Here is a 23,982-nt window from a genome sequence, read left to right as displayed (position 1 = left end):
CCCAAGTCATGGTGACCTGCCTTCTGGCTCATAAGCCCTGGCAGAGGATTCACAAGCTCTGCCAGCCCACTCCCCTGAGGCAGAGGGACTGACTGTCCTGCTTCTAACATTGTGTTTAACACGTGTAAACTCAGTGAGGGCTTGGAGACACAACCCTCGAGAAGCCCAACAGGGCTGAAAGGTGAAACATTCAACATGTGAGGGAAGACATATGCCTCGGTCTTTGTCTGTCAGCCTTGTCCCATCTGCCCTGTGTGGGGTTCCTTTTCCCCAGCCAGATTTCTCCTTCACATTGAGCACATGTGAATGATTTCAAACCTGAGGAGGTGGCTTGCTAGCTGGCTTTTCCTTGCTGCCCTGCACCTCTTCAGCTCCCAGGGCTGTTACTTCTCACTGTGCAGCTCCATTGCCCTGGGCACCTCCCCTGGGTCAGAACAGAGGCTCTTTGATTCATACCTGAGCCGCTGGGCTGGGCTGGACCAGGTGAGATCATCAATGTTTGCCACAGGCTGCCAGCATTGTTTCCATTGGGAGATGCTGAAATGATCAGTACGCTCTAACAAGGAGGAACATGGCTTTGTGTGTTTAGTAGCCAGCATGGGATTTTGTCTCTTTAAGAAGAGAAGGGGGTACATGACCACATAAAACCACCTTTTTGCTGAGACTGACTCCTGACCTGAATGGCTTAGGTGATTCTAGGTCTTGTTGCAGAGCTGCCGAGGCCCAAAATGACAGAAAAGGTTATGTAAATTTTCCCTGGTAATTGTTCAACCTCTAATGCCTTTGAAAAGACAAAGGAGATGTGAAGACCCCTGCTCTCTAATGAGCAAATGCCTGCACTTGATTTTGTCCTCTGGAATTTCAACTCTGCCTCTGCTGTTTATTTCTGCCCAGTTGCCTGGCTGTGGCCTGGTGCAATGCCTGCAAAATTCCTCCTGGGACAAGAGACACGTTTCTCCTCACAGCTCATTAGTAGGAACTGTCATATCATCTTCAGCCATCTGAGAAAGTATCCTCCTCATCTCCTTGCTTGCAACTGGCTTGCGAACAGCTTTCCTGCGGGGCTGGATGGCAAAGGATCCTGAAACTCTCCTGACTTAATGTAGGCACTTGAGAAAGAAATCAATTCTGAGTCCTTCGCAGCAGGGATGTAGCACTGGAAGGGATGTCCTGTTTTACCACATCTCATCCCTTGCTGTTGTCAGCAATCACATCGTGCAATCTTTCACACAAATGTGAGGCTCAAAACAATTCTAATAAGTTTTAAGATTCTCCCACTACCCCAATTAGTAGGCCCTTCCGGAACTTGACAGCTCTGAGGTTTAGACCATTCTTCTTATTTCCAGTCTCAATTTATTCCTGGCCGAAGCATGACCACTTGTTCTTGCGCCAACATTGTTCCAAGGCCTAAATAGCTCTGCTTCTTCCCTGGTGCTTATCCCTCTGATGTGTTTACCAAGAACAATCATATCCATTCTCAGCCTGCATTTCACTGGGCAAAATAAATCAACAGTCTCCTGCCCTGCAATAGGCACTCTTTTCCCCTGGCCATCCTACTAGCCTTTGTCTGCATGTCCTCTTTTCTCAATTCTTCTCTTTCCACTGTGGATGGTGAGAACTGGAGACCATTCTCCATCACCTGCAACCTGAGCAGGATCCCAAGCAGTGCTTGGCTTTTTGCTGGCCAGAGAAAGTCTGAGTGTAGGGATGTTTATCAGCACAAACTGCTTTTCCCAGCAGATTCTGGTTTCGACTCTTGAGCATTGCATGAAATTCAGCCCTGTCTTGGGATAGTCTCTTAATGCTGCTAAGGAGCCAGCAGTCCTGCTCAGCTCTAAAGCTGTTGTTGCTCTGCTGCTGGTAAAGCATGCAAGACTTGTTTGCACAACAGTAGGTATAAAGTTACTCTTGAGGTTTTGACTCATTTGGTGGCACTAGCTGTTAAAATTGGCTCTCGGATTTCCCAGCCTAGTGAGGCACCCTGAGCTGTATCACTGGATAGCTTTAGCAGAAGGTTTTGTTTATCTGGTGGTTTTCTTACGGAGCAAGAGGTCCACACAGATTTTTCCTGGAATGCTTTCCTGGACACTGCATTCCTGTCAACAGGATATTGAGAAGCTCAAATACAATTACATTAGTGTGGGTATGCTTTTTACATGATTTAGTATGTATCTGAACATTTAGCTCATTGTCAACACTTAATTTTTTCTCTTATAAAAGGTGTGCAGAGTGTGGATGAGAGATTTTAGACTAGGATGTGCTGCAGCAGAAGGAAACAAGTAAGTATTTTTCAGTTAAGCCAAACCTGGGCTTCAGGAAAAACATAAGCCAGTTTTGGCTCCTCAAATTATACGAGCCATGCTCCTAATATTTTTTAACTTTGTGACTCAACTCTTCTACACAGGATACTCTATTAGTACCATGCCCTTTAGATTTGGAAAAGCAAGGAGCCATGGAACTAAAGTGCCATATTACTTAAGGAATGTTACTTAACTGGTGATAGAAGTGACAAGGTGGAAGGCAAAGATGCATGAGCTGCAGTCCTTGGGGGCAGAGTCTTCCCCTGAATGCCTCTCAGCAGCTCTTTCTTGCAGTCTCGCATTATTATTCTCACTCTTACAAGAGTGCTGTAAAGAAATTTAGTGGGGGTTTTTCACCCTACATCTTGTTTTGGCCTGCAATAGACGTTTGTGGGTAGATGTCTCTAGGACTGCAAACTTACGCACCACCACGGTGATGGAAGTTTGGAAATAGAGGGGTGTGATATTGGGAGAGAGGAGTTGAACGGTACCATTCTTCCTGCACCCTTTCTGTCATCTGAGAACCTATGGGTTACAGAAATTTTTCCTTACTGGTAGCTGTCTATCACAATCATTCAGATGGTCATTTCTGTTTTGTACACTCCTTCTGCCTTGGTCTTAATCCTTTGATCTGGCTTTCCTAAGTCCCGAGATCTCATCAAACACCAAGTTGTATAGGAGCAGCACAACACAGAGATCTGCCTCTTGATGGATTTACTCCCTGCTTGAGAAAACAGAACTCTCTAACAGAGCACCTGTGGCCCAAAATGTTTTGGGTACCTCCTGGTGCCAGGCAAGTGCCACTGTTGACCATGGCATGCTTTGTGCCTGCACAGGGAGGATGAGGTATAAGAGAAAACAATACACAAAAACCTAAATGGCTTCTTTTTTTCTCCCTGAAGTCTTTTGTTCCTGAAATCAAAGAACAGTAAATCAAGGGGTTCTTCCTTAAATGAACCTGAAGTGCTATTTGTCTAAAAAAAAACCACCAAACCAACCCCCAAAACAACCAAGTCCCCAAGTCCCCAAAAGGAAGAGGAGGAGGAAAAGATGGGACCTCAGAGAGGATTCATTAATCACATTGCAATAGACCTGGTACAGATGTTCCTGTGTTCAGCCCACCAGGCAAAGCACAGCACCATAATGGACTGACGGGCCACATGTGAAAGGAGACAGAACGCAGCTGACTTGGAGGAGACGTGCTCTCTCTGGCACATATAACACATGCTTGGTCCCTGCCCTGGCCTCCCTCAGTCCCTCCTGCCAAAAAATCAACAAGCCAGATCAAACCTGTCATGGTCTGGAAGTCTTCAGCTCTCCCTTTATTTTAACATGGTGCACACGGTCTGGTTTCCCGGCACTTAACGCTTTGGCAGAGTGCTGAAAAACTGTTAGTTCTCCAGCTCTTGGACTGTGGCTTCCCACTTGGCTGTCCAACAAGTGCCCTGGCCCCAGGCAGCAAGAAACTGGAAGGAGGGGAAGGAAAGGGGCAAGCGTTTCTTTACAGCTAGACCTTTCGCAGATTTTTGGGGGGCACTCCTTACTGAGTTGCCTAGGAAGACCCAGCACTGCAGCACTCAAAGTCCTGAAGACCACTGCAGAGTGGCCCATGCCCTGAAGCAATCGGACATGAGCAGAGGTGAGCATTAGGATCCACAGGATAAAGCCAGCCAGTGGTGGCTGTGCAGCTGGAGGCCAGGCAGACCCAGTTCCACATGGATCAGAGGCACGTCAGGTTGTATGCTCATCTCCTTGGGCAGAGGCTGCCTGGTGCTGCTGCTGCTCTGCCTGCACACTGATCACAGGCGCAAGAGCACAGTCAGTCCCCAAAACCTCAATGTCAAAGCATCTTCATTGACATCCAAGTGTTTTACAGCTCCTTCCTTAGTTCCCCAAGCAAGCAGGTCACAGATGATAGAAGAAAACAGCTCACAAGTCACGCAGGGGCCATGTCCTCCATCTGCAAACAAGGGAAATAGATGGCAGATGACGTTTAAAGCCAGGTTCTTCTGTGGTTTACCCCAGAAAATGACTTGTCTTATTGCACTGCAGAAGCCTGAAATGCAGCTGCTGTCAGAAATGGACTCAGGATGTTCACTCCGTGTTCTCTGGTGAGTACCTACAGCAATAGGATTGTAAAGATGCTAAATCAAGGTCTAATGAGCTGCAAAGCAATTATACTGTTGTATTCTGTGCACCCAGGTACCCATCTGCCAGTATCCGAGGACCTCGGTGAGTGCAGAGGCAGGTAGGCACCTCGCCTTTGGCCCCCAGCAGGCACAGGAGCACACAGCACGATGTGATTTGGGCACACCAGGGTGGGATATGTTATTTTTATCTTCCTTCTTTTTTCCCTTCTTTGATTTGTCCTTGTTTCAGGAAGACTCTCTTTGGGACTGTTTTGTCCTTTGTTTTAAGGGAAAGAAAAGACACATCAGGAATTCCAACAGGCTTTGGAGCAGCCAACACCTGGGTGGTGCATTGGGTTTAAAATGGTCTCCAAAAATAACTAGGACTGCAAAAGGGGAAAAATTAATATGGATAATTAACTGGTTTCCATTTCCAAGTGCTTCAGAGACATGAGCTAATCAGTCTGTAGGCACATACAAGCACACACAGTGTCTGTAATTAGTTTGGTCTCCTATTTCTTTGCCTCTTCCTCCAGCAGATTGCCCACCGAGATCCCTATCAGACAGAGCAGGTCTCTTTCTGCCGCTTTTGCAGAGGCCTGGCGGTCTTGCCTCTGCTCAGAGTGCTCTGTCTCTCTGTCAGCGTGTATGCCTGTCTGTCTACTTCCCTCCCCTGCTAGCCATGATCAGATTTCATAAAATGAATCACAGTCTAGTGGAAACTCCCTCTGACCTTTGCCAAGAATTGCAAAGTTGATGAAAATGGGACTCACAGCCAAAGGGAATTAGCAGGGTACCTTACTGGTTCCAGCTAACTGGGTTCCCATTGCAGCCAATTGTTTCAGGTTGTCCTGTTTCCACTTTCAGCCTGGCACTTCTCCTCTACCTGAAGCACCTTTCCCAGGATTATCATCTTGATTACTAGATGCCACACCACACCTCCAGGGCTTTCCTGGCAGCTGTGGGTTACTTGATCCATTCTTTCCACCAAGGAATTCCCTGTTTGCTTGTTATTGCAATGAAGAGGACACCATGAGGCCAAGCATCCATCTATCCAGTTCACCCGTATGGGTTTAAACATCTCTGTTCCCAGTTGGGAATTTGCTACCTGGTACAGTTCTGCCCTTGAACCTCACATCCCTCTCTGACAGCTTCATGGCGCTGCTGGTTTCAGCACATGGTCTATCAGAGCAGGAACCCTCTGACTGAGAACCATGAGTCCTCTCATAGAGTCTTTGTGGAACCATAGGCAATATTACTTTGCTTCTCTGAGCTTCATTTTCTCCACCAGCAAAACGTAAATTTCCTCTTGTAAATGGTTTGAGGAAGACACTGTATTTAGTGGTGAAGGGGTATCTCATGATGGAGAGAGCCTCTAGCACAAAGAAAGAAGGCTGCCTCATGCCATCCTCAAGCTAACCCCCAAGGACTTAGTAACAATCTTTTCCTCAGCCCCAGGCTGAGATGCTTGAAGCAGAGGTCCTGGGGGCTGTAGCACTGGAAGTCTTCAGATTCTCACCCCAGACCAGGCTGGCACAGGCAGATTATTCTGAAGAGTTACTGAGAGGAAAGCCCTCCTCCTGTCAGCCTTAGCATTTCCTCTCCATGGTCACCAGGAACGTGCTATGGAGTGTCATTGTGGCCCTGCAGGAGACACCCAGTCAGATTCCTGGCTGCTTGAGCACTTGGCTGAAGTCTCTTTATGTTGATGTTCCCATGTCCAGAAACAGGCCTGCACTTTAGGCAGTTCTAGGGAAGCCACTGAAGGGGAGCCCCTAGAGGCCTGCACATTGACAACAAGCTCTTCATCACAGTGGCTCTGCGGTGGGGTCCCAGGGCTCCTAGACTGGACAGCATGCATGATCCCCTTGGGGTTCCCGGAGCGTGGGGATGTGGGGAGGCTGTAACCCCATCTGGCTGCTGGTGCAGCCTCCCCAGGCAGCACCAGGGTCGTTGCAGGCTGCACAGGAGCAAGGTCAATGTACCGTACCCCATGTCCTTATTCTCCAGACTTCACTTCTCCTTGCTCTTCCCCTTCTGCCCCTTGTTCATCCCCTTTCCTTCATCTCTCTCTTTCCTCCCTAGGTCTCTTTCTTTTCTCATCCCACCTGCTCTCACCAACCTGTCCCCCTTCCCTCTTCTTCTCTGTCCTCTCCACTTCTGATCTGCATTCAATCACCCCATATGGCTCCTTTTCTTCTGGAAGCCAAGGAGGACGTGTGAAGCCCCCAGCAGAAGCTCAGGCTTGGGTTCTGGTTCCCAGCTCTCATCTCCCAGCTCCACAACAGGAAAACTTGAGCGCAGGCTGATCCAGGAGCTGGTGATACCCAGTCGTGCGGCAGCTCTGCCTTGCATCCCCACCACAAACATAAGCCTTCCCCAAGGAGCTGGGAGCAGCCCTGAGGCACGCGTGGGGTCTCTGCTGGGAGAAGACAAAGTGCCTCTGCTGCCTGCCATCCCACACACGGCCACCTCTCCCTGGGGGACAACCACAAACCCTTATCAGGATTCAGCCTCTTGCTGTGAGGAGGAGGGATCGTTTTCCTTTCTGGGTCTCCCCTGCTCTCCCTCTAGCCCTCTGCTCTCCCTTTCCCTCTCATCCATTTCCTTTGACACTGGTCCCAGGCCCACTGCCAAGTCTCAGATCCATTAGCGAGGTGCCTTGCTGACTGAAGCACAAATCAGGACAGATCCGGGTGCAATTAGCAGCTTCTAGCACCTCATCTGGAAGGCATTAGCTTGGCTTTTGGGGGAGGGGATTATGGGTTGGGAGAAGAAGAGAGGAATCAGAGGGAATGTATCTTATAATAAATAAGATATTTCTACCACTCTTAGGAACTGCCATCTAGCATCCAACAGCAACATGCAAACAGATGTGCAATAGCCATCTGCAAATGACGTAATTACTGTAGCAAGTCAGTGTGACCCATAGACCGTTCTTCCTAGAATGATATGGTTTTCAGGTCCAAGAAGGTACCGAGATGGCACGAAGGTGTGCAGTTAACCACAGTTTGCAAGTGGTGTCCCTCCTGGTTTTCCCTCACAAAGCGAGTCTTGGGGTTATGGTGTCTGCAAGTACACTTTGGTCTATACTGCCCTCCTTTTCCTTTGGTGCTCTGTTCCATCTGTCTCCCAGTGCACGATAATACCTAATAGCGTGATGATATTGTGTGTGACTCACACTTGAAGAGCCAAGATAGACTAGCACGTACTAGTTACGATGGCCCATATGTGTGTTGTAGATGCCAAGTCCCAGATAATATATACTATATTATAGTCATGCCAGGACTCTGTACGAAACATATTTGCCTTAGTTTTCTTCACCCAGCCTAGTAGGTACCTTTGAGAAAAACCTTGTTATTGCTCTCTGCAGAGATGCAAACCAACCCCTGCTCCCTTGGCAGGTTGCTCCAATCTACAGTCAGGATGCATGATGTACAGGAAGCTGTGATTCTTGGTCAATCACAGTCCTGAACTAATGGGACAGAGCAAGTGATCTTGTAGTAGAATCATAGAATCATAGAATAGTTAGGGTTGGAAGGGACCTTAAAGATTATCTAGTTCCAACCCCCCTGCCATGGGCATTGTGGCCTTTGTGTTCCTAGAAATGTGCTTCTCTTTCATGGGCAAAACAGTGCTGTCACAGAACACGTCTCTGAGGGATGAAGCAATTGCTGACCATTAGAAAATATGAGTTTGAAAGCATCCTTTTGCTCCAGAAAAAGAGGGCTGGCAACCAGTACACTTGTCCCCTGTCATCTCTTTAGAAAAACAGGCTGTGCATTTTCCTTTAATTTGTCCTCCATTAGCTACCTAACGAAAGGAATCAGAGACAGTCTGTTCATTACTTCTGTGTTCGTTTTCTGTTGGATCTCAGCTTTGGGGAGAAGGCAGCATGGGACTAGGGGAGCCGAAGGATGTCCTGAGCCTCACTACAGTGACAGAGCAGTCTGCTGGGAAGTGGGACGCTGGGGGCTATAGGGAGCCACTGGCAGCAGGTGGCTGGCATGCCTCTGAAATGGTGCATGTTGAGCTTGGAGCATTCAGAAGAAAACCCAAACACCAATCATGGTCTCCTTGTGCAGGAGAGCCCACTAGTTGGCAAAGCAAGAGGAGTCGGCTTTTATTTATGCATTTGAGTATGATCCCAGTACCCAGACACTGGATGCCCCTTGCTATAGCACATGCAGGCCATTATGCTTCTGGGGCCACCTGCTGATGGCCAGGGGCTGGGAAAGCCAAGACTTCCTGTGAGCCAGTGATCTCATATTATTCCTGCACAGGCAGCAGCTGGAAGTAGCTGGAAACTTCTCTAAGAGTAAATTTTCCTATATCGTCTGTTACCAGACCATGGTCTGTGAAGACGTGCTGGTTAGTGAGCTCATGGAAAGTGACCTGCACCTGAGCTCAGGGGTCATTCACCCTCTGACGATTTCCAGCCATGAAACCATGGTGACATAGTGGTGGGGGTGCCTGGAAGCGGTGTTGATGGCTGATAATATTCATTGGTTCAAGGAGTTTGGGATGAGTTCTTATATTCTGTGTTGTCTGCTGTTTTTCTCCTGGTAGACACATATACATAGAGGCAGAGGTGGTTTATCCTGCCAAAAGAAACAGGACTGGCAATGGGTAATGTTAGGATAACTTAGTAGGACAGTGAGATGACTGGAGGGACCCTCTGCAACTGCCCTTTCTACTTTTGGTAAAGGGAGGTAGAAATGCAAGGCATGAGAGAAAGCCTGCACCTCTTCTTGCCCCATCCAATGCCACTCCTGAGTAAAATATGGCAGGAAAGGTTGAAAATTCCCCAAAACCAGGGCCACCAAAAAAATTCCTGTGAGGACACAAACTGTGACCTGTTGGACACACAATGCCTGGAGAAGAAGAGTATAAAACAGCATCCAGGAACTTCCTCCATCTGGGGAATACAAGTATGTAGGAGAGGGGAAGAAAGCAGGGAGTGAGTATGCAATGAAGGGGCACAAGCGCTGCAGTGGCGGGAAGCGCACTCCATGCTTGGTGCTGCTATGTAGGAGCAGGGGGTGAGGGAGGCTGCATGCCCTGGGAGCTGCAGAAGTGAGCATCTACTCTCCCTCTGGCTGTGAGTGGCTGTGCCTTGCCTCTACACACTTGGAGGCAGAGGAGGACACCCGCACATGCTCTGCTGGCTTAATCCCTTCTTTTCCCGGCTGGGGTGGAAGGAGAAGGCCTGGTTTCGGTTAAGCCCTCGGTCACACAAAGATGCCTTTCCTATTACTCTTTTGTTTTTCCATCTAAGCAACGTTCCCATTTAACTCTTCCAACTCTCCCAACTCTCCCCTCACAGTGTAGACTGCCCTGCCTGAGGGCTGGCCCAGGTCAAAGGCAATTGAGGAACAAGGGGCAGTTGTTGGACCCCTGGGCTAAAAACACTTGCAGCCCCTTGTAGAGGGGCTTTGGGAACCTTGGTGTACAGGAAGGATGACACCTTTGAGAAGAGGTAGGAGGCCAGGATGAAGATAATCCAGTGGTATAGTGCTGAGCATGGCAGAAATACTTAAAGAGTCAGTCATGGCATTATCATGACTGAATTTGGCTCCAGACTCCAGAGCGGGAGTGGGGGAGGCGGAAAAGAAAACATGCAAAGGCCTTTTCAAAACCCACGACCACAAGAAAAACTTCCTATAAACAAATCAAATGGAAATATTTTTTTAAGTTCTATAAACATTCCCCCTTGAAGCTTTCAACCCAAATATTGCATCACTGTGCTAAGACATAAACAAATCTTGCAGTGAAAGAGATAGACACCAACAATAGACTAGCCTGTTTGCTCTGTCTGGGTTGGGAGAGGTGCAAAAAATAAACAAACAGGGCAAAGAGTGACAAGCAGAAGAGAAATGTTTGAGGAGTCCTTGTTTGAATATTCAAGCAAGGGAGGAACACCCCTCCCCCTCCCCCCAAATCCCACTGAGGTTCAACAGGGAAATTCAGCTCCTTCAGTGTACTCAGAAAATCACAGGTCTGGCAGGTCAGCCAGATTTGTCTTTCAGAAAGCAAGGTAGCTTCTGGATTTGCCCTAAATATATTACTGAAAAAACATATTTGACTTGAACATTTTTTTGCTAGAGATATATTTATTTTTGCAGTGATTGTAATGGTGGTAGGAAGAACAAGACCAGCCAAGCTATGCTGTGTCTTATATTGATGTTGTGCTTCCTCTTTGGGGAGCCCAGCCACTTGCCCATGGATGGCTGTTGTCCTCTGAGCAGCAGTTAGCAGGCTTTCAGCAGGAGGCAGGGGTCTGGGGCTTTTGGTTGGTAAGAATCTTTAGAGGCACTCTAGGAGGAAGAATTGGCACCAAGTGAGAACATATGAAATTGCTCACAAGAAACACACTCCCAGGAAACAGTGGCATAAGGGGATGTTGGGGTCCTCAGGACTGCCATTTACTCTATCTTCATGGGGTGTATATACCCCTAATCTGGCTCTAACCTCCCCACCCTCACCACTTCTTACATTTTTGGGATGTACTGTGACACTGCAGATAGAGTACCTTGGTGACAGCACACAAAAAGAGCTGCCTCCAGTCCCTCATTTTGCTTCTGCGGCAGGGAGAGCCCTGTCCCTGTGTGGGAGAGCTGGACAAGGATGGGCTGAGGTGGAGGCAGTGGCAGAGGCAGGTGAGGGATGGGCTGGTACGCACCATTGACTTGTGGATATAATAAAGCTAAATAATTGTTATTCTATTCAACCTTAAATGTTAAAGTTTAAATATCATTGATTTTTAGTCCCCTTACCCCCTCGCTCCACATCACCGTAGCATGACAGCACTTGGCAATTGTGGGACCACTCAGTATCATGTGTTTAGTGTCAGAGTACCATGCTGGGACCAATATTTGGCTCATCCATCATACAGACACTGTAAGAGCTAACAAGCATCTCCCAGCTTTGTCTCTCCCATGAAAAGAAAGAGGCGAGGAGCTGCACAAGTCTCTCTGGTGGAATGGGATTTCACTCTAGTTCCAGTTCATGCAAGAGACACTGTAGAAAGGGCCACCAAAAAAAAAAAGTGCTGCTTAGCAGCTCAGTCTCACAGGAAAGTCTCACTACAGGAAAGCTACTATAACTTGAAATCTCTTCAACAGATGAACTGCCTCTGTATTCTACTGTGATGAAACAGAAATACAATTCTGCTTGATCTCTCAGCTGGGGTCACACTGCTCAGTCAGTGCAATGAGCAGAAGCAACTACAATTTCTCTGGTGGCTTAACGTCCTCCCTTCATGAGTCCTCCTGGCGCCGAGCTGTGCTACGCATGGTCCTCACACTCAGCAACCCTGGCTGAGCTGCCAGCAGTGCTGTAGGGAATGGCAGACCTTCTGAGACCATTTGATCTCGCTAGACTCTCGACGAAAGCTTCTCCATGCATGCTTTAGTCTTCAGAAAACGACTTCAGGTGCTGCTGCGGGAGCTGATTTACGAGGGGAGGCTGAAAGAATAAAGGGCCTCACACACTTCTCATGTTACATTGCATCCATGCTGGTGTGAATTTAGGGGCATTTATGCCCAGCTAACTGAGGGGGAATTGGGCCCAGACCCCGTGTATCTGTCTGGCCAACAGAGAGGATCAAAGACCTGTAAACGCTAAGAAGGAGCGGTCCAAAAATATTAGAATCAGAAGCAAAGAGACAAACTGTAACGGAGTAAAATTTAAATACTAGAGAAAAAAAATTGCAGCTGATATCCATTCCCGAAGCTATTGTTCTGCCTTCCACAAGAAGCTGCTAGGTATGGCTTACGTCAGGAGTGGGGATTAAAAGGGTTTTGGGTTTAACACGGTCTGGCACACAGCAGGCAGACTAGATCATATGTATTTTGAGCACTGATGGCTTTCAAGACCTCAGAAGCTGGTGTGCAAGTGGATTACAGCATCCTTCTCCAAATTCCCACCCATACACTCACGCCTCATGCAATATCTAACACATGCAGTCAAATGAAATGGCAACAAATAAAAGCAGCTGGCAGAAAGGAAAAATGCAGAATTTCAAAGCTTAGCCTGATCTTTATTTGGCTGTAATCGCAGGCTGCTGTGTTGTATCACTTCATGAAAGAATCCATGGATTTCTTTTTCTTCCTTGAAAGGTTAATTTGTTCTTTGGTTTAAAAAAGGATCATAAGCACTATGCTCTATAACCTTTTAAAGCTAACCCTTGTTCTCAGAATACTGTAAATTCATAAAATAGAATCATAGAATCATAGCATGGTTTGGGTTGGAAGGGACCTTAAAGATCATGCATTTGCAACCCCTTGCCATGGGCAGAGACACCTCCCACTGGATCAGGTTGCTCAAAGCCCCATCCAACCTGGCTTTGAACACCTCCAGGGATGGGGCTTCTGTGACTTCTCTGGGGAACCGGTTCTCATACCTCACTACCCTCAGAGTAAAAGATTTCTCCTTAATAACTAATCTAGATCTCCTCTCTTTCAGTTTAAGACCATTACGCCTCATCCTATCCCTGCAATACCCTGGTGAAGAGCCCCTCCCCAGCTTTCCTGTAGTCCCTTTTAAATACAGGAAGGCTGCTATAAGGTCTCCCTGAAGCCTTCTCTAGGCTAAACAAGCCCAACTCTCTCAGCCTGTCGATTCCTGCTCAGTTCCTGAGCACCATGGCCTTGGTATCAACTGTGATTCTTTTCTTCTAAAAGGAGACCTGGTTCCTAAAGTTTCAAAATAACCGGCAGGTGCTTTGCTATCCTGCTCTTTAAAATGTAGTAGAAGCGTACATGTGCACAGCCTAATATGAAGATGAAACAGGGCATATGTGTATGGAGGCACAGAGCTGTAAGAGCAGCTCTTTCTGCCTCTTACACAGTCACCAGATTGCCATAGAGTAACAGGATTCAGTAGGGTGACAGTATTCAGCATTCACCATATAAAAGTAGAGAGGAGAGTATTAAAAGAATACTGCAGATAGGCAATGCATAGCCAGACTGACCCAAAGGACAGGGACTTAAAACAGTTTAGAAGTCAGTGTCTGCAAGGGTTGACCCCAGAGAACTGGAGATACTGCTGAGGATGATTTAAAGGTTCATGCTAGAAATAATGAACAAAAAAAGGGGAAATTGCAGGTTGGTAACATGATGTTTTGGGAGATGTGTGTGTCTAACCGAGTTAGACAGGAACAGAGCAAGGAGCAGCCCCGTCTTAGGGCAATGTCTCCTGCAGGCTCCCCTGGTTGGGCTGGCTGCAGGGGCAGAGCTGGAGGAGGTAGCTTTAGGGAAAGTGACACCTCTGACATCGCTTGGGAGGTCAAGAATGGCTAGCTGGCCTCTCTGGGGAGAGAGGGTAGTTATCCCAGGTGCATCCTCAGGAGCTGGGGGCTTGCACCAACCTTCCTTTGGAACCATGAGCTTTAAGCTGACCACAGCATCCCAGGAAGCACCAGCTTGTGCCCAGGGCTGGGGGCTTCCCTGCAGGCTGAGCCTGGAGCAGGACGTGCCAGTGCTGTGGTGGCTTCCCCCATGCTCCCCTCGGTGCCTGGCTGTCTCCAGGCCCCAGCTGCCAGCCTGGGATGTGGGTTAACAGATTTTTTCCACGCTGTTTCTCCAGGATCCCTGACAGAGCCCATCAGAGCTGCCTTTTATCAGCACTGCACGCCTTAGTGAGCCTGTCATGACTCACACACAATGTGCTCTGTACCAGATTAATCTGGCTGGCTTTCATGCTCAGGATGTGGGCGATGGGCAGGGTGGAGGGGCATGGGGACAGATGCAGGGCTAGCAGGGGCTCAGAAGACTGGGGAACCCCAACCTTTTAACTTGCTGAAGTTAAGATCTTGTTTTAGGGCTGTTTCAGGGGACAGGGGAAGAACAAGTCATAAGCAACGAAAAAGAAGGAAAGGCAACAGGTGTGTGGGAAAGTGGTGAAGGAGGAGAGATTATAGGTAAATAATACGTGAATAAATGGCCTACAACAAAGAAAGAATGTGATGTAAAGGGAGATCTGTGTGCCTTAAAATGTAAGCTCCCTTGTTGATAGACATGACAGGTAGCTATTTCACATAAATGTAATTACTCAGGGACTGTTCCCCAGCTAAAGGGATCTTTTCAGCCTTCAGCATTAACCTGGAGCACCTTTAAGATACCTCCCTATCTTGACTGTTGATGGCTGTGAGCCCCCAGTAATGTACTTCAGATTAAGGGAATCAGCAAGAAGTGTGAAATCCTAAACCTGGTGAAGTCTGTACTGATGGGAATAAGACTCCCATTGACTACTGTAGCACCAGGTTTCCATGCAGAGTCTCCACAGAGAAGAGAAGTGATTAATCTAACAGGAGAAGAAATGAACTGCTTTTTCCAACAAACCTTGGCAAGCCTGAAAACAGACAGCAGTGGAAATGGATTGGTAGAAGCCACCTGACATGATATTGTACAAATATCTCACACTGCTTATCATAATTCCTAGCTGAAGATGAGATGTGCACATGCCAAAAATCCCACTGATTTTCCATGAGCTGGTGATGTTGCACATGTGTGCATATACAGAATGTGAATACATTGTCTATATTGCATATATACATATATATATGCTCCAGTTTGAGATTCACAACATTCATTTGAAATTATCTACTCTATCTATTGCATTTTACCTATGAAAGCCCTATTTTCAGCATCTACTGCCTAAGTTCCCATCTCCACTTGGGTGAATTGCTTTCTAATAGCATCCTATCCTATCTATCCACTGCACATGCATCCTAAAGTTTCCAAATCATTTTCCACTCAAGGAAATAAGTTCACCTGCTGCTGAAATGTCTTCTCTGGAGTAAAACACAACACCTATTTAGTAGCGCATAGCAACATTGTCACAACAAAAGATGACACGCCTGGTCTTGTTTTAATGCCCTCTCCATCAGGGGAGCATTTCCTATCATGACTTTGAGATGCATTTTGTTCACGAACGCAAAGGCCGGAGAGCATGTACTACCTCTTTCTGCACACAATGGGTTCATGGTGTTCTTGTATCCTTCCCCCACCCAGCACCTGCAGTGAGGTATATGGTCATGACTACAAACATGGTTGCATCAGTTTTCACTGTATGAAAAGTTTTAAACTGTAGAAGAGTTGTTGCTAAGTTCTGAGGATGGAAAGCAGGATCTTAGCGGGGGGAAAGGCTATTTATTTAGGGCTTCTTACCCAAGGCAAAGGTTCTACACATTGCATTTAATAATTTACAGTTAACAAGACGTTTTCTTAAAAAAACACGTCCTCTGCCCAAAATGTTGAGTGATATTGTAGAACATTCCCCAAACATAAGAGGATCTAACTGCTGATCCCTGAACATTTTAAGGCAAGGAAACAAATAGGTCATCTCATAGACCTGGGAGCCCACTGACTATCCAAATACTTCCTATAAATGAACTGACTAGAAACAGAATGGTAGTTCTTTACAACATCTCCTGTAGATACTTAGCATAGAGCACAGGTACAGCTGTACTGATACATAGCATGTTTTATGCCAATATACCTACCAATGTGTAAAAGGAGAATGATACCTTTGTGGGGATATGTTTCTTTCATAGCTTTTTACCATGTCTGAAATAGGAATTGTACTAGTAAAACCACCCTGTTGCCAACCTCTCTCTGAGAGAAGACAGAGCTAGCACTGGATCACAGAGATTTATTTTACTTCAGAATACATACATTGCCCCTCATGTGTGTTCATGTTAGCACGTGAGGGGTAGCGTATGCATTCTAAAATAAAATAATCTCAGTGAACATACAATGTTTCCATCTGATCTCAGGGTGAAATCATCACAACCAAGTCTATGTCCCTGACTCGGACCCTAGTGGTAAAACTAAACTGACATCCAGTTGGTTTAGTTTATACCAGCACAGATTTCCTAATATAGACAGGCCCTATCTCTTGTCCTCCCATCCAAACCCCCCCTCTTTAATTTGGCTCTCTTGAGTGTTGATGACTGAATCACTTCCCCTTTGTTTCTCTAATTTCTTTCCTAATCTTCTGCTCCTGAAAGATGCTTAGTTCCTGAATCCCTGTACAAATACACTTTCCTTTCTAAGCTTCTCACCAGCCAAACAAGGTTTTATTTGTTTATTTAATTTGACATGCCGAGAGAGAAATGATCCCATTTCCTATGGATTATCGAAGTAACAAATAGCTTTACAAGAGAGTAAACAAAGAAAAACTCATGCTGAAACTCTTTTGAACCAGGGGCTTCCCATTCATGTCCCTTCCTAATGGAAGCCTTTTTCTTCTCCTCTCTGCTGCATGCGGGATGATTTTCTGGTCGCTTTGGACCATGGCCACTGCCCTCAAACAAGCCCAGTGCTGGAGCTGAGCTATTCAACACCTCCTCATCCTTGCTTTCACTATACTCGCTATGAATTTCCCACAATATGGACAGACAGCTTTGAACTCACTCTGTGAATGAGCATTTTCTTCATCTTGTCTTTGGTTCTGTAGCCCAGTTAATATCATCAATTTACCATTTTTTTCAAGGATTCAGAGCTAGAAAAACATGGTGGTGAGCCCAGGAACCTCCATGGAGGTAAGGATACTCCTTGATATTTGTTGAGTTTTGCCTAACTCAGGCACAAGGCATGGCCACCTGAAAACATCGCTCTGCGCATGTCTCCTGCAACACGCACTTCTTGAGAAAAATAAACAAAACAACAAAAACCAGGCCTGACCCTGGGCTAAAATTCAGAAAGACTTGGAGCCAGGAGTGTGATAAGCTCCCCTCAGGATGACAGACCCCAGTGGTGTGCAGCTCACATTTTTTCAGGGCACTTAGGTTTGGTGGCTGGGGCCTGGATAGCTGCCCCCCGCCCCCAACATCACTTTCTGTTTATTACTCCTGCTGTAATTGGGAGGCATGTGTGGATGAATTAAACATAGCAGGACGGATGAGAAAACTCTCCCTCTTTGCAGGCTGAATGAGCAAATTTAACTGAGCCTGTTACCCACTGAGTATCATGCCGACATGCCAGGGTCCGGTTTCCTTTGAGCTCGCCCTTTCATGCGGAGTCCCTCCATGCCCCCCGCCTTGCTCCGCACAATATCCAAACAGCTGGAGGTTCTGTGGCCCTGAGGAGGAGCTTTTGCATCCAATGGCAGTAGCAGTGGGAATTTTGCCTGGGATCGGAGAGGGATGGGGCCAGTCCAGGCAAGCCGGTAACTGAGGATCGGGGGGCTCTGGCAGCTCCCGAGGGGAATGGGTACCCCCACTCCCAAAATGCAGTTTGTGCCTGGTCAGTGCTCATAGTGAAAGCTTCCTTATACCTGAGGAAATGGGGCTGAAGGAGAGATTTTCAGCTTTCACACTGCTATGAAGTTCAGCCAGGCCAGTGGCACCTATAAGTCAGTTCTGGTGGGTAGTTTGGAATAAAGGGGTGCCAACCTAAAGCCACTGTCCCCGGCACAGAAACAGGGCAACTGCTTGCAAGCAGGACTGCTGCTGGCTTGTCTGGGGATGCCAAGAGGACTTGGCCACAAGAACCAGCATCCTGCTTTGTCCCCAAGGCACTTCTTCCAACAGAGGCAGGTGGGAAGAGCAGAGTACAAAGGGCACTGCTGTGCCTCGCATTTCCTCCTCCCTGGGGATAAACAGGGAATGTAATCCAGCAAGGCTGCAATCTTTTTTTCCCTAGCGTTAAACAAGCCCCCGGGGCACTTCTTTAAACAAGGTAGCTCTAATTCTGCTCCCTTGCCTCTTTCTTCCCACCTCTGTAAGCCTAAAACTAGTCAGGGCTAATTCAATTCCTGCTTTAATTTAGGACAGTTTATGACTGCCCTAAATTAGGAAACCACTGTTTTTCAGATGAGGCAGGTACTAGAGGTCTCAGCACTTGTAAAAATTAGACCACTTAGTGAGGTGTCTCCATATGGATTTAGCACCTGAGGACGGTGTTTCTAAGCAGCGTAAAGAAAAACTTGGAATCTCGGAAACAGTTCTTCAAAAAATAATTAGACTCTGAAGTTAACATTGCAGAGGAAGTAAGTTTGTATTTATGTGATAAGCTTACACATTCAAACACAAGTTGAAGAGCCATCGGTATGTATTCCCTTTGGAAATCAAGAAAACCTGAAGAAAAATCAGTTTTGACATTTTCAGTACCCCGGTCATAAAACAAGGAAATAAGAAACCCAAATGCAAACATAAAAACCCCAAATCTTTCAGATCGTCCTTATGCATGAGAAATGGGTAATCCAGGAGCACAGGCCTGTCCTACAGAGCTGCTAATAACTCTGAAATGTAATGATGATATAAGGATAAATTTTAACTCTTTCTCCTTCTCTAACTGAAGGACTTCATATTTAGAAACTGTGTTTATAATCTATGCTCTGTGCATGGCAAAAATGTGAGAAATCTATCCTGACCTTTCAGTGACAGATTTCTTTCAAGGCTCTCCTCATTGAAGGGTTTTGAAAGATAGGAGAATTTCCTTGCATCTCTGGGTGAATTCATGTTTTGGGGCATGTATTCATCCTTTATTGTGTGTGGAGGCAGTGAGCAAGAGCCAGTCTGGTTTAAGTCCTATTCCTCCTTCTGTCCTTCTCTGCCTCCACTTTTGTTTCAAGGATCTTGACTTCCTGATCCAGATGGTCTGTTTCAGGTCCCACAGCAGCCCAAAAGGAATAGGAACCTTCTCCTAGAGGGAATGAGCCTGTGGCTGATGCCAGTCAGGGAACACACCTAAGGTCCCCTCACAAACACTGGTTATGCCATTCAGGCACCTAAGCAGATGCTTGAACTTTAGCTGCGCAACTGGGGAAACTGAGGCACAAAGTGGTAACAGGATTTGCTTCGTCTTACAAGGAACAGCTGAGAAAGCTGGGGTTGTTTAGCCTGGAGAAGAGGAGGCTGAGGGGAGACCTCATTGCTCTCTACAACTACCTAAAAGGAAGTTGTGGAGAGGAGGGTGATGGCCTCTTCTCCCAGGTCACAGGGGACGGGACAAGAGGGAATGGCCTCAAGCTCTGCCAGGGGAGGTTTGGGCTGAACATTAGGAAAAAATTTTTCACGGAAAGGGTCATTGGGCCCTGGAACAGGCTGCCCAGGGAGGTGGTTGAGTCCCCTTCCCTGGAGGTGTTTAAGGCACGGGTGGACAAGGTGCTGAGGGGCATGGTTTAGTGTTTGATAGGAATGGTTGGACGCGATGATTCGGTGGGTCTCTTCCAACCTGGTGATTCTATGATTACCCAGCAGCAATGCCAGCAGTGGAGCCTGGAAGACGGCAGGATCACGGGCTGGGCAGACTGGCAGTGGTGATTGCCTGTGGTCACTGTGTCCTTCCAGCAGGTGCCTGGCAGTGTAGGGGCAGATGTATAGAAAAGGTGTCAGTCCCCATGAAGCTCCATGGGTGACAAGCGGAGCAGTTCCTACTCAACTCCCTGGTCTTGGTCCCTCCTGGGAAGAGAGGAAGGTCTCCCAGGAGGTCTACTGTGAGCGCTATTTATCAGCAAGCCATTTAATTACAACGAACCGCTTTGGGAGGCCACATCGCTGCCTGGTTTCACAGCCGGGATGAGTTGGGATGGCCACTGGCGTGGGGTCACCGGGGGGCTCCGTGAGTTGCGGGGCCCAAGACAGGGCAGCTGTTTCGCTCAGCAGAGCTTGATGGCTGCCACCCAGCCACCCCCCGTGTCCCGTGGGAGCCCCAGCCCCGCTGCCCCTGTACCCCACGGGCGGCAGGGCGGCCTCCTTTGGCCCCAGCCAAACTTTTCATCCCAACTTTCCCGCTTCCGCCTGCCACAGGGAGCGCGGCGGGAAGCAGCCCTGGGGATGCTGGTGGCTTCTTTTGGGAGCGGGCACGGGCCAGGTGATGCTGGTTGGAGTTATTGGCGGGGTGGCAGGGGCTGGGGACAGGGGGCTCGGAACAGCCACTGCCGGACTTTTGGGGGAAAGGGGGTTTATTTTGCGTTTTCTCCCTCCTCTGGCTCCTCCTCTTCTTCCCTCCTCCTCCTCAGGGGGAGGGGAGGAGGGAGGCTCTGGGGCAGGAGTAGCCAGAGCAGGGAATTGTTTGGGAGTTCAGTCATCCAAAAGCCGTCTCCCGTATGGAGGGTCTGGCTTCCCGCATCCCGGCGCCTCTTCCCTCCTCCTCCTCCTCCTCTACCTCCTCCTTCTCCTCCTCCCGCCGCGCCTGAGCTCCTCGGGGGCCCCCAGCCCCAGCCCGCAGAAAAACACAGCCTACACCTCCAAAGCCAAGGGACCCCCATCTTCCCTTTCCTCCCCTCAAAAAAACCCACAGCCTTTCTACCCCTCTCTCTTTCTCTCTCTCTTTTTTTTTCTCTCTCTCTCTGTGTGTGTGTGCTGAATTCCCTGCAGATCCGGCCTGGAAGTTCCCAGCTCCTGGAGTTAAGCCTCTTTGTTGCTTCCCTTCGTTTGGGGCATCTTTGTGTTTCCCCCCGCCTGCTTCCACCGGAGAGAGCGGTGAGTGAAGCGGGAGGTGATGGGGGTCCTGGGGACCACGGACACGGTGGACGATGGGGCGCAGGGTTGTCTTCCCCCCTTCTCCATCCTCTGGCAGCCAATCTTTGTGTCAAAGAGTTTGGGAAGTTGGCGTAGGGGGATGCGGGAAGAGAGGTGACAAGGGAGGAGTGGACACCCGCTCGGGGCTTGGTGTGGTTGGGGCAGGTGAGATGCTGGGGGGCTCAGATTGCTTCCCTCCAGCTCGGGGCTTGGTGTGGTTGGGGCAGGTGTGATGTTGGGGGCTTGGGCTGCTTCCCTCCAGCTCCTCTTCCTCCTCCTCGGTCAGGCGGCGTTCATGGAGGGCCCATTGCACTCGCATCGCGGCCTCAAACTTCCCCAAAAGCTTGGCTAAGGACATCGCCGGCTTGTCGAGGAGGGATGGTGCGGAGTAAGGAGAGGGAGAGGGAAAAGCAGTGCAAAAATAAACTCCAGATTCATCCTCCGTCACTCCAACTCTTGTCAAAAGCTGATGGGAGTTTGCAGGCAAAGACCCGGCTCCAGCAGATGCGAAGGCATTTTGGTTTGTGTCCTCTGATGATGATGCAGAGAAAACTGGGGGAGGGTAATTTGCGAATAAAATTTTGGTCCTTTTCTTGCTTGACCGCAGTTTTTAACCCCGTTGCGAGGATGAGGAGCAGTTTGGGTCGGGGGAGGGAGTCGTTTTCTGCTGGGCGGTGGGATGCTGTAGGATTTGTGCATGCGTGCCTCGCTGCTTGGACTGCAACTTTGGCAGGTCCACGGGATGGTGACTGTAAATAGAAAATGTGCTGGGGAGAAAGTGGGATGCTGGATTTGTAGCCATGTCCTAATGAGACTTTTTAAAGTGCTCTGAACATAGTAATGCATACTTTGAATAATAATGATAATAACAGACTTTAACCAATAACCCTGGCTGGCAAAAGGTGCTTAACATAAATCTTGCATCTTTGAGCACTTCCCAAAATAATTCTGGTACCCCAAGTGTTATTTCACTGTCATTGTGGGAGAGACAGTTCAGGTCTATTAAAGGGTTTGTTTTGTCCTTGTTTGTTTTAAAGAAACTCTCTTGACCTCTCTGCAGCATTATGCAAGTGGAGTAACAGGAATAGATACATATACTGTGCGCCCGTGCGTAATTCCTGGCATGTCTTAAATTGCTTGTTTTTCTTGGTGCCCAGTTCTCTTAATTTCTACATTGCTACTGTGGTGTCTTTTTGATACGTTCATTTGTAATCTGCCATTAAAGTTTCTTTTCCCATGGGCTAAGAAACTACTGTGGAAAATATTAGAAGAATGTGGGCGTTTTGTAAGTAGGATTTTATCTTAGTTTTCTTTTCTTTTGAAACTAACTGCCTCAGTGTGCATACGTTTAGAGTAGGTTTCTTGCATATTTGTTAATATGCACGTACATGCACACACTTTTACTTAACGAGTTGGATATTGAGGCTTGTGGCTCTGGGAAGGCTTTCGGCAGAAACACATCATGGGTTTGCAGTGAAGAATTTTTATGTTTATTTAAGTGACCTAAAGAAATAAAGGTGAAATAACTTCCTGTGCTAATAGGAGTCATCTTGGTGTCTTCTGAAGTAAATAGGACGGTTAGGGAGATCTGTGAGCTCCCTGCTAGGTGCATGATGTTCTCTGATAAGAAATAAATGGAGTTTTGTTCCACATACTTTTCTTAGCCCTCCCCTCTAGATAAAATTAAAAGGACTCATCCTGTGAGCACAGTTCAGATGAGGTCCTGGTAGGTATTTGATGTGAGAAGTGAAGACAGATACAGAGCAGTCCACCCTGCTGGTGTAGATCCCGTTGGAGGGAAAGTAAGCAGGTTCATCTGAGGGGTGCACAAGGGTCCTGTGCAGATTTCAAAAACATATTCAGTTTTCTCTCTCTGTCTCATTCACATGCATACCCATGGGGCCTTTCTTTGAGTGTTATATCCCAGTACAAGTAGCTGAATCCACACACATCTCTTCTCTGCTAGGTGCAAAGAAGAAGTATTACAGGTGAATGTATGTGTTGTCGTGTAAGTCTTGGAGTGCTCTAAATCCCCATGGTATGGAAAACATAACTTTTCTGTATCTTGTGCTGACATAGTACTCTCCATAAGCAGAGTGAGAGGCTCTTAAACATTGCAAAGCAAAACTCAGTGCCTGGTGGTTGCAGTCCTTGGGGTGTGAGACTCCTAGTCTGAAGTTTGGCTCTGTTGAAGGACAGGGGAATCATTGCCCATCCCCCTCACTCCCTGAAATGCTGCTCTGTCCTCGAAACTAAAAGCAGATCTCCAAGCCTTCAATACCAAACTGGCAGCCCTGCAGTGCTTTCAGGATGCTGGTAGAGCTTCTCCCACCTGACAAGGGCCCATGGAGTTGGCCCTTTGGGAGCCAGCTAGAGCCTCCTGCAGAGCAAGGAGCATTGCAGGTGAGGCTGTGAAGCAAGCAGCCTGCTTTGTCCCCATCCTCCCCAGTGATGTTTAGCGGAAGCTTCCTTTTCTGAGTTAAGAAAAATAATCTGTTTAGGACAGACCTGAATTTTTGTAGTTTCTTGTTGTTGTTACTGAATGACCACACTTGACTGGTAGACAATCAAATCTATCTGCCAGTGCTTCCTGGCCTCTTCATAAATCATGTCCTCAGGAGCACAGAAACCTAGCAGTCTAATACCAGACAGAAAAATCCAAAAGCAAACAAACAAAAAACCCAAAACAACTCCCCTATTACTTCTGTCTGGGCTGTGGGAGAGAACATGAGTGACAGGGCAGGAAAGACACTCTTCGGGTGGAACCACGGTTTTGCATGTTGAGCTGTTTCAGTCATGTCCTCAGCCGATCCAAATGCCCTGTGTAAGCTTGAAGAATTTTCTCCACAGCCTCAGTTTTCCCATGCAGAAAACAGAGGTAAACCCTGGGACTAGGTGAGCACTGTCGTGGGGCAGATGTTGCCGCCAATGTTGACTCTTGCCAGCTGACTGGCACCCTCCCTCATATCTCTCAGAGCAGAGCTCGGGCACACCAGGGAAGACCCACTCTGCTGTGCTGAGCCTCCTCAGGGCTGCCATAAGGCTGGAGAGGCTCTGTGTGTGCCTCCTAAACAACCTCCTT

General features: G+C 47.7%; 2 protein-coding genes across 8 annotated transcripts in view; both read left to right on the top strand.

Moving 5' to 3' along the window:
* LOC138726254 (apovitellenin-1) overlaps positions 1 to 23,982 on the top strand; it is a 187,945-nt gene that overhangs the window by 31,437 nt on the left and 132,526 nt on the right. The gene's annotated exons all lie outside the window — the stretch shown is intronic.
* BOC (BOC cell adhesion associated, oncogene regulated) overlaps positions 20,736 to 23,982 on the top strand; it is a 59,693-nt gene continuing 56,446 nt past the window's right edge. For all 7 annotated transcript variants that reach the window (XM_069867731.1, XM_069867785.1, XM_069867765.1 and 4 more), the window contains exon 1: positions 20,736 to 20,861. The gene's annotated coding sequence lies outside the window, so the exon portion shown is untranslated. The remainder of the gene's footprint in view (positions 20,862 to 23,982) is intronic.

This window comes from Phaenicophaeus curvirostris, chromosome 1 (assembly GCF_032191515.1).
Source record: "Phaenicophaeus curvirostris isolate KB17595 chromosome 1, BPBGC_Pcur_1.0, whole genome shotgun sequence".
Lineage (NCBI taxonomy): Eukaryota > Metazoa > Chordata > Aves > Cuculiformes > Cuculidae > Phaenicophaeus > Phaenicophaeus curvirostris.
Note: the sequence above shows the minus strand (reverse complement) of the source record. Positions and strands in the feature narration are given on the sequence as shown.